Source organism: Varroa destructor, unplaced genomic scaffold, assembly GCF_002443255.2.
Source record: "Varroa destructor unplaced genomic scaffold, Vdes_3.0 BEIS01000004.1, whole genome shotgun sequence".
Classification (NCBI taxonomy): domain Eukaryota; kingdom Metazoa; phylum Arthropoda; class Arachnida; order Mesostigmata; family Varroidae; genus Varroa; species Varroa destructor.
Window position 1 is genome coordinate 29,208,091 of NW_019211457.1, and position 21,401 is coordinate 29,229,491.

A 21,401-nucleotide genomic window follows, 5' to 3' on the forward strand; every position below is an offset into this window, starting at 1 on the left:
AATGACTAACTAATTTCGACAATTTTAAGAGGGGCACCAAAAAACAGAGATCGAGTAGTGCGTTTTTTAGTTGTAGTCAACGGGCTATTAAAAATGGGTAGTCTTTTTCGAACTTCCCGCGCCAACGACTTCGGCTCTATACTTGATAATAGCTCCGATTCAACAAAGATTAAAAACTGGAAGGTGCTGACATCTTTGTTGAAGTTCGAACATCGAGAATTGAATGGATATCTTCTACTCGTAGACGAAGTGCCAATGATCGCACGCCGAGGTGTCGTTAGGACGACAGCGGTGGCAGCGGTTGACCGAATCGTCGGTATTTTGTTTACTAACATGGATACAATGCGACGGGCTCTAGCCGCGATGGAGCGGACAGTGGACGTAGAAGAGATAATTGCAAAGACCGAAACGAAGAACTAGGCCGAATTGCTCTTGTGCCAGCGTATCGATACTGATATTTTTCTTGCTCTCCCTAATGCTAAAGTTAGCGCAACTTGAAAGTCTTGTTAAAAATTTGGCTGTCGTAAGGGCTCTGTGAGTTCACAGAAAAAAGTAAGAGAGAAGAAAGGTGTGTGAACAAACCTATCTGTTTTCGCCTTAGTAATTTCGAATTAGCGAGAAACTTAACCTTGGAAAGATAAGTATTAATGAAACGCGCTAATAGTTTTCGTATGACGTAAATGGCCAGTGTGCTCCTATATGTGTGCAATGCGGAAAAGCTATCGAAATAGGATTTTTTTTATTATATCGGTAACAAGAAGCATGACTAAGTGCCAAGTTTTAAAATTTATCTGTTATATTATTATTAAGCAAAAGCTGTGTTTAGATTATGGGTAACTTTAGATAACAACAGCTCGGAAACTGTTCACACAAACATTGAAATTTTAACTAAATTGTCTATATATCATAGATTTTGTATTGTAGTCCTTATTTTAACTGGATACCATTAAACGGAATTCGTTTTTACTGGAAGTTTTTTTTCTGGTTATTGTGCCGTCATTTTCTTAACAGTCGCTCCCAAATTATGTTTCATTACCTATTTTCGTTTGTCCACTACACAGTTAAGATGGACAGGCAGTATTTATCTATATATATATATATATATATATATATAAAGAGGCAGATATATATAAGAATGAGCGTAGTTTTATCGGTCGTCCGAATAATCAAGAACTCGCCAGTGTGCGTGATATCTAACGTACTCTTGTCAATCACAATAATAGTATATTTCTGGATTCTATTAAAAATCTACTGCAAAAGTTTCTTCAAACGCCTTTTCTCAGTGTTTCTCGTATTTTCCCACTATCACGGTTGATGAAACACAATCAAATGCGAGATAATTAATTTCTCACTAACTAATAAACACTTTAAATTGCCGACAGCAGAAAAAACCACACCACAGCCAGTTTTATAGGCTAAACCGTCAATGTTCCATAAACGTAGATTCCAACGTAAATGATACCTTACGGTAACGCTTACCTCTAATGACACGTTAGTTGTATTTAATTAAAATTCAGCTAATCGATTTATGTGTGAGCGCTCACATGGACCGGCGTAAATTGTAGAACGTAATAAATTAAGAGCATTCTACTGATAGTTATTTCAAATCGGTGGCCGTGAATGAAGCCAATGATCGACGTCCGATAACATGTGGTGGGGGACGTCGTCGCTAAACGAAAATCATTCAATGTTTGGATGTTCAATGAGTGGAGCTGATCGAACATGCTCAGGGAAACGAGCTTCAGGACACAAAGGACTCCGGTAAATGGTCGACCTGACGACATGAATGCCTCATCACGAACCTTTAAGTGCATATCTATTCTGGTAGGGATTTAAAGCCGACAGGACTTCAGCCGTGTGTGAATTGTCGTCCCTACTTAAAACATAATTGGAATACAAATGCGTTATTAAACGACTGTAACAGCCTCGAACACATTGGCGTAATACCTGAGTGACTGCATTAGAATGAAGCCATAGTGATAGCTAGTTAGCTAACTGCCGATGGCAGAATAGGTTCTTACATAATCGTTTCGAACTTACCTATTCAGAGCACAGCTCCCCCAAGCGGTTCCGTTTACAGACGGATAGTTTGGATACAAATGAGCCACAAAGATATTCGGTCGACTTTCATTATTACAATTTCGATGTATCTTCTAGTGACGATTGCGACCATCAGAGACCAGGTTTCATGGGTTTACAACGAGAAGTCTTAGTAACTGTCGAATATTCACAATCTCATGATCATCAGTGATCTTGACTGAGCGAATCAGCCTATCTAATCGACTATACTCGCGGAAAGGCGCAATACCGCTATTATATATGCTGCAATCGTGCACATTTACAATGTTTGTTTTCCTCATATTGCTACACTATATTTATCTAGCACAGGTATTTCTGTCAGTTGTTTCCGTTTCGTAGACATTTCGTTTTTGATCCGCGTACGTTAATAAAACGCCACGAAAAGACGATCAACCGCCAGGTGATCTAAATATTCTACCTGAACCCGCACGCGTCCTCCCATATATCGGGATCCCATTTATAAATACTGCCGAAGTTTGCAGCAGTAACCATCGTATCACTAAGCAAACGTCACCATCGCTACTATGACGGACAGAAGGAAATGCTCTAACATATATATGTGCGTACACACTAATACATGAAATTGATCCGTTATTCAATGTTCTGATATAATCATATAAAATCGAAACGGGCGGTGGCATACAGGGGCAGCTTACGTACGCGCTTCCAGTAATAGTAGCGAACTAAAGACAGCCTATTTTATGACGGCGAGACAACTTCGAACGTTGCTTTTGCCAGGCCCTTTCGTTGCCGAGAATCGTTTTACGGCGGACGTAGTAGCTTTTAATCAAACATTTGTTGAGGCAATTAGTTTTCCAGTTGCGCAGCAGATTGCTAAGTTACGCTAGTCTACATCTCGTGCGCGGGAAAGGCAATATATTCTCTTGGCAACTGACTTGTATCAAGTAATGTCCATGATAAGCGCCCCTGACGCCACAGTTCGGCGCGAATACCCCATCGTTGGTTATGGCAGTAAGAAGCGGCCGCACGGAGAAGGTGTGACTCCTTAAATGGCTCCCTGAAGACGCCGCAGTTCGCGGGTAAGTCTTTGTCCGCGGGAAATCATCTGCTTCGGTTGCCTCAGTAGCTGTAGCATAAATTGGACGAAAACAAGGGAGCACTCTTTGTCGTCTTTACGGCCGAATCAATGGAACCGCGCCGATGGTGAAGTAAATATAACTCGGCAATCGATGATCTAGTAGACCGCTGCAAATGTTACGAAATCGGCGTCAACGACCACGATTTGTTGATTTTTTTGGCGTTTATTAGAACTGATGAAAGCGGGGCCCGAGAGGGAGAACATCGTCGTAGAAATCGTTTCCAGGGGTTGATTTTTTCTTAGGGACGTGGTATACGTCAATTCTCGCGAGTGCAGGGAAACGCTAAGATCTGTCATTGAATGCGACCAAGTTCGATGATCGATACGACAGCCCGGACACATACAGTGCAACTTATTGCCGGGTCTACGATTGGCCGAAGATGGTATTGCAGACAACTGTCTGTGGATTTCAGTGGCGACCGCAGCCCTGGGAGATCGCAGCGTGCATGCCGTGAGTTGCACTCTCAAAGTCAACTCTGCCCGTTGGGTTAATGTAAGCTTCGAGAGGAGGTATAAATTGAATCGATAAGTCTAGAAAAGGCAAACGAGTGCCTCTTGAGGTTAGCCAGCCTGTGCAAACGTCGTAACGGTTAATTTACAAAATGCAAGAAAAAGCAGCTTTAACTGACAGACACTAAAAACAAAAAAAAAAAGTAGTGACGCCTTTTTTGCCATTGTGTTCGTGATTGGATTGAATTTGCGCGGCGCGTTTATCTGCGTGCACATTTGCTTCATTCTATTCTGTTAATCTCTATAGCACGCGCCCATCGTGTAGCAATTGTTACTATGCGAAGCGCAACTAGTTTTGGTTATGTCTACATTCGATGTAGCGATAAAAGGAGTAGATACAAATCAATGAGCTTCGTTTCAGAGCTTTTATGTCAATAATGTTTTCCGTTGATTATTTTATCTTCCATTGTTAGCAACTGTGGCCGATTTTAGCTAATATCCATGGAAAAATACGATATTACAAAATGAAACATATTCAGCGTAGACGTACAACTGAATCTTAGGCGGCCTTTTACGTCATCTGCAAAACAAGCCGAAACTAATTTACTGTAGATAATTTTTTCGAAGACGAAGTACTCTAATAACGCTTTGTCCTCCTCAACAGCTCCCCCCTGAGCAAGCCAAACGCCCTTCATTTTTTCAGCCAGATTCACCCAGCGAAAGCCAGCGGACGTTGCTGTGTTTTGTATCATCTCAGGGAAGATCTCAATATGAAAACACTAAATTCTAAATAATGCAAATATCAGTGTCCTCCTTCCGATTCTTCCTGGCGTATGCTTGTCTTCCACTTTCTCTGTAGAGATTTCAAGCCGCTTCTTATCTGCTCGTTGAATCCGGACGAGATACAAGGATAGCATTAAATATATTAGAAGACTGTTTGAATCTATCAACAGTATAGCTAGCGGCGGTTCATCGAGGGGTTTGATATGGCCAATAGTCCAACGTACAATGTTCACTTCTCATTGAAAGGAAGGGGTTCGAATATGCTTGTTTTTTTAAGTATTCATTCATCCAGGCGGAAGAAGGATTCGATCATTTCCCATGCCAGTACTGTGCTAAACTGCCGAGTGGCACAGTAGAAAGACGACTTTGCCCTTTCCAGATTTTAGTACAATTTAGCCGCTGGAACAATAGCTGTAGTAATAGTTCGAAAATCGGCTCCGTCACTCATGACAGATGGCGTCGTACCGTTTCGTCCGTCACAGACAGTATCGTTTTACGACTCAATCAATTCAACAAACAATATGCTTGTATGTATATGTACCCGTACGTGTTATGAAATAGGACAAGAGCTCTTCCAGTCGTTGGGGCACTTATTGAGAGACGACCCAAAATAGACTACGCCCCCTAAAGTCGCAATGATTTCAGCGGAGAGAGCTGCGCCAGCCGGAAAGAGGTCCCAATGACTTGAAGCCAACTTTCAGTCGGCTGGCCGATTTAAGTACCGAAATGATGATGCAGTATGTACGTTTTCTACAGCAGCGTAACTTACTACGACGGAATTGAAACTTCGCAGCAATAAATTATACAATATGTTTATTAGAACTATTCGTTCTTTACAGGCTTGGGCAACGAACGTTCGCTGTCGCACGCGGTATCCTCAAATCAGGACATAACTTTCTTGTTATGAATCAAAGAAGGCTAAGTTACCAAACTTTGTTTTCGGCATTTTCAACGCGTTTTTTGATGAACTTGCCAGTAATTTTTCTTGCAAGCGAAATTGAAAAATTTGTACAATATCGAATATCCTGTTGTCGACATCTGCTTCGCATATTACTTCATACCCACGTTCAATGCCTGGTTGTATATCTAGAACCTACTTGTGTACGTTACATCCCTGCGTACATTTTTTTTGCTCAGCGGAATTTAACATTAAACACTTGTTCCCACTAAAAAATCTCATCTCTGCATCAAATATACTTAGTGTATATAGTAAGCTACATATACAGTACATTATAGAAGCACATAAACATAAACAAACGAATCGGGTTGACCTCATCGATACCAATGATTAATCTTAATGCCCAAGCCCTGCAAATTAGGTAAATTGTATTAATATGCTTATGATAACAAAAAAAGTATCTAATCCTCCTAAAAATGTCCTTAATTCTGAAATTAGTTTACATTACCATACTTATCATACAAATATAAAACTACACAAAAATACAATTAAGAATATCTTAAATAACTTGTTTATTTATTAAATAAACAATCGTACCGAAAAAAAATGCACTGCAGAACTGCACATTTTTTACTTGCGGGTCTTTAATTGACATATGTCATTGTGAACACTACTTTTTACAGAATCGCCATTTGTCCTCTTCGTTGTAGGAGTGTCCTTTGCGCAGGATATCAAACAAATCAAATTCTCGTTAACTCGATTCGTTCGACGTGCAGCTACGTATCGTCCTGGGTTACATGCTGGAAAACTTGCCACCGTTGATCATCATGGCTATAAGGAGTGAATTACCCCGCTATAGGCTTTATTCGTGGGGCAATCACGTCAAAAACATCGGGAACGACCGGGCAAGCACGAAGAAAAATAAAGTTATCCAGAGAGAAAGAGGGGTATTTTCTAGTATTGCGAGAGATGCCTACGTAAAATACGCAGCATTCTTTCTGTTTCACCCACATACATACGCCCATATAGGCACAGTAGTTTTTTAATACGAGTAGGCACAAAAAAGTAGCACATAACTAAATAAAGAATGAAGTAAAAACAGTTAAGCTCTATAATGCCTCTGTCCAACGCACGACCTACTTCATTGTTGCCATCGCCATGGACAATGCAAATGAAGATGTCACTTAACAACAATCTACAAGAATAGCAACGACTATATTTAAGCTTTCTTCTCTGTGCTATTCCTCTCGTCCCGGATTGTCCGCCCTGAGCCACGGCGCAGCTACCGGCCGGCGCTGACCGGGCCAACGGCACGTAAAGAGTCACTTAGAGCCACAGCTACCGAGGTCACGCCGACAACGTCTATATAGGCGTCCTACTACTTCGCGAAGCTTCCACCAAGACCATAGCATGTGCACAGGAAGACGCTAGTACGCAGTCAGCGTGACGCTCCACCAGCGCACGCCGACTGACCGGTACCTGGCAAACCGTCCAAGTGACGTTCCGGGAAGTGAGGAATGTCCCTGGGGTATGTGAGTGTTTTTCGGATTGGCGCGTCGTCGAGGATCGGTCTCGACAGTTGCCCGGCGCCATACGAACTACTACGCCGATTGCCTATGTTATTGTATAAGTGTGGCAGTAACACTGACATTCAGTAGCTGTGATTCTAATGGTGACAACGTGAGGAAGTATTATCCATGAACAAACATTCGGGACACAGCACTAGTACGCCTTTCAAAATTTACATTAAATGATCCCACGCGGTTGTCGTGGTACGAGTGAAGGCGGACAAAGGCTTACACTTTTTACATCTTAAATGTTCTGGCTTCACTCTAATACGTATAAGAGGATAGTCGTGAATAGCGAGGTTGTGTAGTTTGATAATATAAAAAATTAGACAAGTTAAAAATTATTCGCTACACGGAAAAACAGTGACGTAAAAGCTGATAGCATTTAAGAAAGTAATTAGGAACGGAAAAATATATATTTTTGCAGGGACCTTTTCAATTTATAGTATCAACGTTGGGCACAAGCTAATCGATTTTATAACATATGTATATTTTTCGATTACGGCGCCAATTTTTGTTCGGTCTTTGCAAAAAAAATAATTCTTATAATCCGCTCTTATATATAGAAAATACATTAAAATATAAAACTTAATGTCGTATATAGAAGCACCAAATCAAGGTATACACGTCACTTATAAACATATAAAACAAGCAATGTACAGTTAGGTCAATCCTAATTTATAATCCTAATTTAATAATCAGATGTTTTCTAAAATATTCTGCCGCTTCATAAGCAATACACATCTAAGCAATCGCGTACTTTATTGGTATCGATATGGTCTCAAACGTTTAGAAAGGTTGCTAAGGAAGACTCCAATGACTTCCAGCTGCTTCGACACGCTAAACTTGCCTTAGCACAACGGACAAAGGCAGCAAAAACCAGTTTACTAACTAGCAGAAATCGTTTCCGCGTAACGAAGGTGGTCTGTCTTCTTGTCGTTCTTAATAACGAGGCCCATTTGTGCGTATCTACTTCAGAGCAACTCAGGTCAAGTAATTTTGTATATAACCAGTTTATATTTAGCATTTTCTTTTTTCTAAAATGTAACTTAATTAAACACAAATAACTTTATTTATTTATACAAGTTGAGCGGTACATATGTTGAGGCGGGACTTGAGCGTTAAGCGTATAGATCAAGTATTTGTATTTCTTCACTGTGCCGTATGAAGACTGGCCACCACATGAAAGTACAGAGCATCAATGACGAATAAGCAGTACAGTGAACTGTACACAAATTTGCTGTGGGAACTCAGACGTCAGAAAAGATTAACGATGGACCCAACTAGCGGGCCCATTAGTTGACGTTTGGAATTGATCGACTTCTGATGTATTCCTTATACCCAGGACGAAGTTTAGAAAGTTCTCCATTAAAAAAACAATATGGGTAATTTTGTAACGATAAACCTTGAAATATGCTTGATCCTTTTGCTTTCGTCGTTTTGCTTTTAATAATTCACAATCCGGCAGGTTGGACAAAATTTCGCTTACATCCCAACATACTCTTATGACCCTCTGTTAATCAGATGTAATGTTTCAGCAAAGGCTGTTTCAATTGATAACCACTTTTCTTCATTAAAGAGCATGACAATAGATTTTTACTAAATTCTATCATTATTGCCGGTCATTCTCGACCCCACCGACGGCGTGACGAGGATCGCTAGAAAGCACGGTAAATCGAATGGGCTCTTCATCTCATCACAGGTGTGCCTTGTTTCGCAATCACGTCGAGGCTGCACAGCTTATAATAGTAACAATAAGTTGGAAGCTACTGGACGAGAACTATATTGCCATAGCTGTCGGTCTCAGTTAATAATAGGAGCTGTATTCCATCAACTGACCCCTAATACATAATAGATGGCATGTTTAATGCTACCCCATCATTCTTTGGTAGTCCTGTTGCCTATCGGTAGTGGCAACAATAGACGAACGCTATCGACACACAATGTTTTTTTTTTTGGCATTTCGCAGATAAAACGCTAATTCCAATCACGATGAATCGTATCGACCAATTGAGCGAGACTTTCTATTCACTAAAGTTGTGATCGGCTATATAAGTTGTATTTTCGAAAAAATGCTGTTCCTTAAACGCGAATAATGTAACAGCTTGTACCAGGTTTTGATTTAGTTCGAATTGTGTTGATTCTTCGTGTCAATTGTCAACCAGGACGTACCAATTTGGGGATCGGCAAGTAGCGATATGACGGGGAACTGCGTAGTCTAAGCAGTTTTTACGCACTATGGTGACCATGAATATGACCGCACTATGGTCGCTATGGTGACCATGAATACGTGACAATCACCGCTTCAAATTTTAGCGTTACTATGAATTTATTGTTATTTTGCGGTTTCATAGGTCTATTGGAGAAGAATCCAGATTGATAACCGATAGAAAGAAGCATGGCATATCGTACTTCATATCGGAACGACACTCGGCTGGAGACTGTCATGCCGTCGGCCCCCTCCAGAATGACCCCCGTGTTGCAGATCCGGGTTGATTTGTTATAGATTACGTGCAAAAAAGTAGTCAGACAGCAGAAGCGGTAAAGAGCGACAGAAAATATGGAACTTCGCTATGAGGCGAAGACTCATTACGAAAAAACGTCATCAAGCAGGTAACAATCAATCACAATAACGACAATACAATGGTGACCTCATTAACGGCGACGACGAATAACCGAGGATGCCTGGTAGGCCGAAAAAATGGTCCGCAGAGTAATCACAAGTGCTGCGCCTGCAGCATAAATAGCAGATTACTGCATCAACAGCCCCCGATAGGTGAAGAAAGTATCGCTGCTCAAAGTTCTATGGCTACTGGATACGCTTTGAGGATAGCGTTTGTTGCAGTAGGCGATTGATTACAATCCCTATGAACACTGTAGAACCAATAAAAGTTTTATTATTTTTATAACAAAAGTGATTTCGCCATTTATGATGGATGGCCCTTTATCGGCTAAGCATCAAACGGTCTGTGAGGTCGATGTAAAAAAAGAGCAAATGTTCTATAATCACTAGATTATATAATATGCTGGCCGAAAAAAAACGTCGATTTTTGCTCGTGTATTAGTAGAATTTTTAACTCAGTTGACTTTCGAAACTTCTAACGAAGATCGTTACGTTTGATCAAGGAATTTTTGTTCCCATTTTAATAGAAGACACAGAAGCGGAGCTACACTGCATTGGTATTTGGCGAAAGTACTTGTCGTATTGCAAAACCAAGAAAATATACCTATATGTAAATATTGTAATAAAGACGAGTCAGAGATTGTATTTTCTAAGCTGTTGGCGCATCCTTTAGTAAAAACATTTTAAGGAAACGCTATTCTACTGCAGGGTTAAAAACAGCTTTCAAGGAGCTTTACGATGCCTTTGTGTTTCCCACAACATCAGTTCTCGTCTGCATTATACATGAATCACAGCACGCCGTAAAATAGTTTGTCGTTAAGAGATTATTTGTGTACGCAAGGTTTTAATGTTTCGAACTATACGTCCTGTAGAGCACGAAACGATGTGTATCTCGGCTTGGTGTCTCGAGCCGAGACCATCTAGATCCTTCTAGATGTCGTAAGCAAACTCGTTGCTAGGATACCATTTGTAGTCATTACAGTTCTACTGTGAGAATTATATCGATGCCAAAAAGGAACGTAAAAGTAATTGTACATACTGCACGATGAAAGACAGAAATTTGCATGAAATGTTAGCGGGTGCGGTGGGACATAGAAATCGCTTACTACTAGTTGTTCACGACTTCGTTCCTTGTTCGGTTACCGGACAGGTGGGAAGAAATAGATTTTCTCTTTGAGTTCATCTCGACCTGACACAGTTCTGTAGGGAAAGTGCTCTTGTTGTGTTAAAAGTAGCAAGGGCAAGTTGGATAGTCTAGGTTCAAGATCAGGAATGGGCACGCGACTTGTCTCGCGCTTTTAAGAGCCAGCCATCTGACACAGTGCCGATGGGCAATATCAGGCATAAAACCCAAGGTATATACTGAAGTTGTAGTTCTTCGATTTTCAGTCGGTGATCGTTTAGCGACCACGGTTCAGGCATTGGCATCATCAGAGAGTCTAGAATGGATCCTGGAAAACAATGAGGTGAGGTCGGACGATTGCGCTAATTTTGGCGATGGCTAGAAGGACTAATGCTCGATCCAAGTTAGAATTTAATGGCGTCCAGAAGGTAGAATACTAACAGCGAATAATATGCTACCGCTGTTCCATTTACTTAATAAATACACCCAATGGCGACCGAAGTTCCGACATTCCATCATTAGACAGTGAAAAAATAACATCCAATGTATTTCAGGAAAAATTAGGCGTCGCCTGCGAGCGATGCTGTGTGGTTTTCGATGTACGATATATATATATATATATATATATATATATATGTATGTATGGGTTTAATTTTAGGCAAGAAAGGCCGATCGCTAAAACTCGGTTTTAAAGATGCAAGGTATTAGAATTGGTTTGAATATTCATTTTGCTTTTCTATGAAGCGAACTTTAAATTATAAGTACACTTCAATGAAGTGTTTGAGCGTATGCGGGACACATTCATTATATTACGTATAGCCCATTATAGCGTGATCAAGATATACACGATCTTTACGATATTTAGTTTATATTAGTGTAAAGCTGGCTTCACGCGATAGAGAATGAAGTGCTTTGAGTGGTCTCGAATTTATGTTGCGTTTAGTGTTGTTGTTATTTAAGCAAGTACTAACTAAGTATACTAAAAGACCTGTTGCAAATAGTTGTACTCTTTAAGATTTTGTGCGACGTTTTTTTAACTTCCATATCGCTTGTTTTGTTAACTGTTTCATACCCGACGCAATACAATAGAATTTAAACGACAATTCCTTTTTTGGTCCCGACCGTTATTTTCTATAAATAGCTGAATAAATGATAAATTACGCAGTCAGTGTTACCACAACTGTTACAGTCCCGGCCACGGCTCACTGTTCTCGAGGACGTACATAATCCTTGAACCCGTAATCGTCCTTGTTTTCGAAGTATACAACGGTAGGATTGGATATTCGCGCAGCAGTCCTGGCCACGCGGACGGTGATGAACTGCTTTGACCGCCCCTCAAACAACAATACTATAGGAAATAACTATGGCCGATCATTAAGTACAACTACGTTACAACAGTCACCAAACGAACAAAAACGAGACATTGATAAATGACGCCCATAGTAAAAGTGTGCACCTGTTCCATGGCTAGTTTTTCTTCTATCGATGACTTTCGAATCATGTCGATCGGGGTATGCCGATCCTCATAACCCTTTGTTGTTATATTGGGATACGCGTAACATACAGGTGCGTTCGGAGGCACCGCAAATATTAGAATTTCAATAATCTATATATTTGAAACAAGGATTTTTAATGAAGAAACTTCGTAAAAAGCGGAACCAATTTTATCGATATCCCGATCAGGTGTCGATACTATTCCTAATGTGTACAACGTTGACGTTTCATACGTTAGGAACGCAGTTCTCCTTCGTTTCAAAGCGCCTCATCCTAGCTGACATTGATAAAATAGACGTCGCTAATAAATTAAACTGCAGTTGAACGCGTCGTTCGCAAGGACTTTTGTTTTCGGCTGAATCTTTGGCCTGCAATGTCTCCGAACAGTTGAATCCCCGAAAGCTGAGAGCTCAGCGCCTCGAGAGGGTTCAGAGAGGTTCAACATTATTACAAAAGCTGTGATATGCACACGCTAGATCTCGCCACCGGATTTTCTTAAGATTTAGTGATCATTTAGATAATTCTACTGTTGTTCTACGATTCTATTCCGTTATTATATACGCCAGTGCTATCTCTATAATTAGACCCATCACATATCCGAGTTTGTTTACAACCCAACAGCGTCAAAGATGGGGTGATTGATCATAGGTTTTTTGGCAGACGAATGGGTTCGACAAAAATGAGAACCTCTATCCTCGTTTCATACGCTTGCCAAAGTCGATAACAAGCAGATACTAATCGATCACGGTTATAATATTTGCAGATGGCGTTGTGGATATTTGCTCCTCTGACTATTTGGCTTATTTTGCGCCTGTATTAAATGGATGTAAACATTACGCATCCTGAGACAGATATCTACGTGCGCTCAGTATATCTACGTGTCCGTAACCATGCAGAGTCCACTACAAAATAGGCATATTCAAGTGAAATACGGGGTGAGTACGGGAAAGCACACTGAGACATTCGCTACTGAAAATTCGGCCTGCGTATCTCACAGTCTAAAACATTAAGTAAAATTTACTACTAGATCTTGCTTTTATTTGCAAGAGAAACCAAGAAGCGGTTTTTTATCCGGTTTATTTTTGTCTAATTTAATGTTGTGTTGATATTTAATAATCACGACCCGCCGAGTACCGATAACCACACAGAATATCTTGAAATGCTTTTTAATTAATAATAACTAAATATTTAAATAATAGAAATTAAATGTTTATTTACTTCAACTCACTATGATCCTGTATTCGTCCTGTGAGGGAGGGCGTCCTGTAGGGAGTGTATATAGTTCAAGCGAACTAGAACACAATACAAATTACTTCTTCATTGTTGATGTTGCACACTTCCAGTTACCACACCCGTAGTAACCGTTGACCAACGGCAGAGAAAGGGTCGGAACATGTCCTTCACGCTAGACGAATGTTCCATAGGTACGTACGCTACGTATAATGAATATGTATTATTGTGTAATACTATAATACCGGATACCTATTTGATTTTGCTTGGCGGGAAAGCGCGAACATAAAATCAGTTTAATAAAACCGACCATAACCTATTTATACTGAACGACTTTCCGTTCGGCTGGCAAATTAAGACTAGGGTGTGGATATTTATCGATATCTGTGTAGACGCTATAAATGCCAGTCGCCGCAGTTTTTCTCCCTATTTAAGGACGCTGCTTGACAAACAACAAAGACAGCAAAAGTGAGACTTTGCCTGCGGTAGTAATCACTTCGATTCGGAGAAGATCGCACTAAATAAATCAAATGGTACTAGGGAAAAGTCTGCGGCGCTACTCGACAGATGAGAGCCCCGCAACAATTATCTAATAATGAATCGACCGAACGCGTAACACAACAAACGTAATAATCAAGCCACCGTCGGATCTGGCGATAACTCGCTCGACTTCATCGACGCCTGGGCGCAAGTATATTGAGTCTGCACATCAGAGATCTTCAATATCGCGTTGCACAGTCTGCGCTGTAAAATAATCAATACAAAGAGTTGGCCTTCTATAGTATTTATTACTTCCGCGTAGGGCCGTACGCGTCTCGTTCTGACGAAATCCGCTATAGGTTTCTTTGAATCAATTGCCGACGTTCTAAGTAGTTAATTTCTCAGTGCTTATACTGTCGCTCGGACATGTTGCTTCTTGCATTTTCTTCGAAGCATTATGACAATCAGTAGATTTTGCTTTTCGTAATAAATTCAATGGCACTTAATGTCAGATTACTGCAGCGCGTCATCGTAGAGTTTTCTGTGCTTTCCCCAGTCGTTGTCGATGCTAGAGAGGATATTGAGGCTCAGTTGACTGAATACGCTCGATTTTTTTGCAACCCTACGAAACCGTGCTATCGATCATGCGAATAGCTTAGCAACCCACAGACAGCAAGCTACCGAACGGCTCAATCCTTGGTAAAGCAATATCTATCAATGTCCACTCGTAGTACACAGAAGAAGGAAGGCGCGTACGCTTTCTGCCCTAACTTGGGCGATCAAATCGTTGGATGTGCTGTGAATCGGAATTATTCATGAAGGCAGGATGACGAAATAGCGAAAACTGTAAAAGGGAATGAACAGGGTAAAAACTAGAAAAAAAAGCACTGCATTTCGAATACGTTTAGCAAGGCGCCTGTTCAGGTACCAAAAATGACAGCTAGTCAACACGTTAATGTAAGTTCAAGTTTTGGGAAGTGTAGCCAGATCTGAGCTCCGCAAAAGGTCACAGTTCATCATCTAACTTCGGCCAAGAGAAATGCGCTAGAAGGCGAAAGTGCTGGGACGCCCATTTCGGACAGCGCCGCATTTGCAACTGTCCAGTCTGTCTATAGAACAGATGCAAGTCTGAATCACGCTGAAACCGCATGTAGCGATAAATACAGAAAAGCTATTCCGCAGGAAGTTATAGATAATCATCATATGTCGTCTAGCCACTTGGCGGTCATTTGGTCGGACCTGAGGGGTGTGAGAGGAACGGGAATCGCTGCCACATTGCCGTCTGTTGGTGCTGCAATAAAAAACATGTTGCTTGTAAAAGATCAAGGGGTAGCGTATTGTAACTACAAGCAGTACTTTTCTATTCTGACTTTTCAGCGCGTGTGAAGACGAGGCATATTTTGTTATGTAATCGTTATATTCATTTCCGGAGTATAGACACGCACTGTGATTTAATTCGATAGAAATCCGAAATTTATTTCGTCCAACAGACAGCTTAACTCTGAACAAATGTCCCATTTTTGCCTTGTAAAATTAATATTATCTCAAGGCATTCGAGTTTTCCTTCAGAACCTTCGTCCTTTGTTTAAACGATCTAAAATCGTATTGATCGTATTGCCTGAGGCGCTTGCTGGTTCTCGCAATCAAAAAAAACCCTCATTTCCATCAACAGTGTTATTATAGTTTCCGCTAAATTAGCGGAAAACATTCGAAAACTGAAATTATGCTTGCGTTTTTGTTTATTCAGTAAATGTCTATTGAATTCTATAGAGGCCCTCGCAGCGGACGTAAGCGATAGGCGCAAAGCGATAAAGTTCAGTTTGTTTTACAAAACGAACTAAGTAGCTTAACGTCTCGTTCTACACAGTCCCACAATGAATTTACTTCAACATAGGAATTGGCGAACATAGGCCAGAGATATGAAAGACACGTAATCTTTATCAAGGAGAGGAAAGATTAGATGAAAATATACCCAAATTAAAACACGAAAGGGACTTTGATGACTTCCGAAGTAATGATTTTTGAAAAAAATATGAGTTTCTGGTTTCGTTGCTTATGGTGCAAGTCAACTTCAGCTTAGGTGGGTCGAAGCAAATTTGGGAGGTCCGATTTAGATAGTCACACTCTCTTGCTTAATCCAACCGTTTCCAGGTTTGTTTGAAAAAGCACAGCGGATTGAGGCCAGTGCACATAGCGCAGACAGGGTGCATTAAGCAGAAGACCTTAGAAAATTATAAAGATTTCTGTTTATCCGACTAATTTTCTGTCATTTTATTGATTGTCCTTCTGTTACAGCGGAATGGAATAGGGTACGGCGAAAGGCGCAAATCAAGATAAACAATAATGCGAAAATCTACGATGCCGATAGGCAGCTCCAGACAACAACGTGCAAAAGAACTGCGTCAATATTACGAGACGATGCAGAGTCAGAATATCGACCTGTTACATCGGCCCGATTCTATTGGAAAAAAAAAACACTCAATTAATTATTGTCGTCAAATGATCATAGGAGAAATACTTATAAGTGTTTCTTTTTTATTTTCCATTAGCAAGCTTGTGATTGGTTACTGTTTAAGGAAATTTCGTTTTTTGTCTGGTTTAGCTATGTTTTTTTTCTAGGTTATGCTGAAGCGGCAACGATCTGTGGGAGTAATGCAGAACAAAAACTCTGAAAAGCAAAGGAAGGAGGTTTTTTTAAACGAGGAGTATTTTTAGCTGCAGCAATTGAAAATGCAGACTTTCTTTTTCGAAATGCTAATATTCATTGTAATAAACTATGCAGAGATGATGATATTTATCGCTTCGTTGCCAACCGTGACTTGGCAACTTGAAGTTAAACCTATAGTTGGTCGTTCGCATTAATTATCGGACAACTAGAATGTACTTCACGAAGAAGTTTACTTATATGATTATTTGTAAGTGTAGTACTGAGAAGAAACACGCTACGGTGTTCATAAACGATCTAAACGTTATTGACAGGAAATCGATGCCTGTGTAGGCATGCTTGATTTACAGATGACTTGTGTGTTGAGTTTCAAAATGATACAGAATAATTTCATACAAATGGCGAAAAGCTACACGGTTATAACTGCCAAGTTAATGTGCTTCTTTTCAATTTACAAGACAAGACTCACGCAAAACGAACCAACGTGAAGACGTTGCGCGGGTGTCATTATGTTGTAGCCCATATCAACTATATGACAACGAGGGCTCTACTGATACATTTGTTTCTGTGCGGTATTGAAATAAAGAAACCCACAACAAACCTACACAAACACGTTACAAGTCCCTGCTTGCAATTCCAACATAAAATAAGCGTGCCGAATTAGACAGTGCGACGTTTGTCTGTCCCGACCACCTTCTTCGAAAAGCTAAACAATCATGCAAGAAAAACAGGTTAAATAGGTAACTATACAATAGGCACACCAAAATATGTTTTCTGACTGTTTTGGTGACACTGACAATTTAGCATTTACGATAAGCATTAAGGCAGCTACTTAACAACAACAACACGGAGAATAACCCCTTCGTTATTGAAAATGGGTTTCAACATACAAGTATGCGCTTCGCCAACCTTCATCAATGGTTAGTTTTATGTCTGGATTGAAAAACGACCAATAATAAATTCTGCCGTAAATTTTTCGAAGCGTGGCACACGGAAACCCATCGACGTGCGTCCACGTCTGCAAAAACAGGCTACATAAAAAATAACAGCTATTAAATTCATATTTTGTGGATATAACAACCCAAGGACGAGAATGAAAAGCGATTATGAAAGTGTTCCCGACTTAACAATTTTACAAAGGCGTGTATGTCTATATGGAGTTGATGTAGGTAGGATTTTTTTTTTTTTGTGTAAATCCTGATCTTCTTGGCAATGGCTGCTTGGCATTATTCTTAAAGATCTGACGTGAGGCGCCAAGTTTTTACATGCAATTGCTAGTCCTTGGAATTATATTTGTTGTGTTTCTTAGTATCCTTTTTTTTATGTTCTCGTACATCATCGACTGAAGACACGCATATTGAAACTTGAACTAATAGTCCACAGTTTACCGTTCACCTGATCTGCCTCTTGTGAATCTAACAATATTACGCACAATCATCAGCCGTGCCATATCAAACATTATGTACATAGTGTAGTTTTACATTGAAGCTAAAGCGATAAGGATTGAAAAATCGTCGTCCTTTGATTATACTGGGCAGGTCATCTTTTAGAATAGTCTATCAGGGCCTGATTGGTGGGGTTACATTACCGGGCATTAAACGTGTGGTGGTGAACCCGCTTTTGCGGGAGTTTGAAAGTTCTCTGCATACATAGTGTGAATTACTTTGAATCCATTGACGCCTCCGTTCTGTGACAGAATGATTCCTGGATACAGCTTCAAAATGACGTCAAGCATAGTATGGATATACTCATACGCTGTATTAATCGACTAGTAATAGAACGAACATCTGAACGTCTGTTATCTAGAATCATTGAAAATTCTAGTTCACACACTTTCACTAATAAATTGTCATCAATTCAATAATGAGAAATTTATTCGGGCAGCGAAAAAAGATGGACCACTAAAAAAATCGTTCTCGTTCCGGCTGTTAATGTTTTAATTGAAATACAAACGAGAGAGACGGCGACAGTATAGGTATTACATCAGTGTGGATCATCGTGCATCGAAATGTCTATTAAACGAAAAAGGGTGAATTTTTTTAACACTGAGCTCCCGAGCGACTGGAAAGCTGCGAAAATCGTATGTGCACAATCGGATCGAGCGCTGTGCACTGTCTGATCCCACGATGTGATCTGAGGAAACTCGCACAGCGTTTGTTTGAACCTATTTTCGTGCGGGAGCAGATGTCACAAGACATAAACTGGACGATTCAGCAACTCGAACACTTCACTCGCTCGAAGTTACTGGATGGCAGATGTAAGAGACTTCGGTGCGTGAAGCCAAACAGTCAGCAGGAAATATTGTTTCCGCCTTCTTGTTAAAGTTAAACCAGTGAACTGCGATAGTGGCGAATATGCTCGACTTTTCTAATCTGTCGCCTTAGCGAGCAAAGAAGCGGATCCAAGAATATAAAACAAACAAACCAATTTCTATTATAAATCAGCCTGCTCCGAGGCTTAACTATCCAGGTCTCTGCTACTTTGGTGTCCGGCAATAATGAGAGCCACTTGCGAATTGGATTGGTAAAACATTATGGGCTTATTCAACGTTGGTATATTAAAAAATCGGCGAACGGTGCTGAAGTCACGCATTTGGAAAAAGACAAAGCAACGCACTCAAGTGCAAACAACAACGATTCACTTGCGCTTGTAGATAGTATTGGTATAGTAGTAGTAGTAAATAGTCATTCAGGGGAAGCTTTGATGGGATGGTTAAAGTAGGGCCCGGGTTTATAGGCAGGCAAACAATAGAAATTAGGTTGCGATCAAGAGAAAGACGCGTTCTTATTGCAGTAGACGGTTTGTTTATCTATCGATCGATCTATCTAGCAATGGCCTTAATCGTTTAATGAAATATATTTAACGAACCTGCTTCGTATTATACTGAAACAGCTTTCAGTGCTAGTTATTCATCCGGACCAAACACGTGATGCTGGCTTTTTGGAAAAACTGACCTTGTAAGTCTAGCACACATGCTGTCTTGCACCTGGGCCTTTGCGACCGCCTACGTTCATGTATAAACGGGCAAGCGCCTGGGATAGGCAAGTAAACCATTTCAGAAAACCTTTGAAGCTCCCAGGTGTAGCGAACAGACCAAAGCCTACGCTCCACAATAAATTAGAAAAAAAGCACCTCCTGGAAACGATCTAGACGTGCCGTATTTGCTTTTGTCACAAACGTTCAATGTCGAAGTATTCGACTTCGGTGAGCTTGATTTAGCTGATATAATGTGGTATTACTAGCCGTGATCGACAGGGAAAACTTGGTCGATAAATACAGGATGAGGCCTCTCGATAGTTACATGGATAGATCTCGATAGATTATATCGCCAGATGTAGAATGTAGATTCGCAATCTACCTCCAAACATTCATGCTTCTGACGACATAACCAAAAGCGTAGATATCGAAAATCGTTTGGATCAGTCGAAAATTGAAATTTAAGTACAGAAGGTCAGAAGTAGAACCGTTCGGCGCTCACAGGATCATCATCCGGCACAGAAATGACGAAGTGGGTACGTTAGGCAGACAGGTACACAGAGCTAAATACAGGTAGATAGCGTTCTACACCGTTCACCTCTTCAAGTACCTCAAGAGTATTGTTCAATAAAGCTGAATCCTATTTCGATATCTATGTATGTATTCCATACCTACTAATGCCAACAGTCGCCGAAATACCATCTACAGTAGAACTGACAAATTCTTCTACTTGTGCTTACTTTTTTTTTACTATCATACAAAATACGTTTTACAGGTATTATGTGTTTTTTTCTGCTGCTATGTAACGTATCCAATTCAGATGTTCAATATGTAACAGCCTGGCCTGTCACATAAAGACGAATATGGCCTAGTCGTTTAATATGTTTTGTCTAATTATTTTTGGTCGAGAACTAAAAAGAAAAATCCTTCTATCGGAACACTTAGTCTACATTAGTTATCTTTATTTGTTTTTTATTATTATTATTATGGTTTCTTTATTTAGTTACACGCATTGTGTTGTATATAAGTAACAGCGTCGGCTTGGATTATCGCCTGAGATGAGTAAACAACAGACGGTGGGGGGTCTCTTTAAGGGCATGTGTCGGCACTTGCTAGTCGTCAAATACGCTACCTTTTCCTTACAATTAATACTGATTATCCTCTTGTCGACGGTCTCGCACAGATAGTAAGTTATATCTGACCGTTTAACTACACCGTTATTTAGTTTCCACCACAATCGGTTCAAACAAGCGGGTAAATTTCGTTCTGACATATGTCACCTCTGATATTTGGAGGAGGCATAGTATAACTTTTACACACTAAAGACCGAAGCTTCAGATTTGATCTGAGGGCGGTTGGGCCCAACCATGACACCTTATTCCAACCAAAGTGCAACATTATATTTCAAACGTGAGCGATCTCGCGTCAACATCGGTAGTAGTGGTCAGTTCATTGTTTTTGCTATCGCACTTTTTCTATACAAATCTGATTGACTTTGGCTAGAATCGCGTGAATTAGAAGTTTAGGCAGTAGATCCGGTTACTTAAATATTAATATTAACTAAGTAACTAAACCAAAACACATGAAGAAGAAAAACAGATTTATTCAATCGGAATGGCGGTATAATATTTGGGAATCGAACGTTCGTGTGTCCTGACCCGGTGCTACGGTCTGCTACCGTTCAGCAAAAACTACCCTAATTCTTTTTATTGATTTGCTTGTGAAACCCGTACCTCTATCTACTAACGGCTAGTTTTTCTGCAGCTATCTTCGGATTCTACCAAATGTGGCTGCACTGATTCACATAAAAATGTGGATTGAATGCACTTAAGCAAAGAGGTCTTTGAAACGGGACTTGTTGCGACTATTATATTGTTGGTACTATAGTTTACTACCATGATTACCCATCATTTGTTACACAAACGGCCGTTAA

The 21,401-nt window shown here is 40.3% G+C and overlaps 1 protein-coding gene and 1 long non-coding RNA gene across 2 annotated transcripts in view; one reads left to right on the top strand and one right to left on the bottom strand.

Annotated features, from left to right (window-relative positions):
• The window catches only part of Trs31 (trafficking protein particle complex subunit 31), a 76,199-nt gene that overhangs the window by 34,798 nt on the left and 20,000 nt on the right, over positions 1 to 21,401 (bottom strand). The gene's annotated exons all lie outside the window — the stretch shown is intronic.
• LOC111249715 (uncharacterized) lies at positions 135 to 20,193 on the top strand. Its single transcript, XR_015325567.1, has 6 exons — positions 135 to 568; positions 9,232 to 9,490; positions 10,890 to 10,966; positions 12,881 to 13,052; positions 13,461 to 13,541; positions 16,123 to 20,193. It is a non-coding gene; the product is annotated as an uncharacterized LOC111249715 (long non-coding RNA).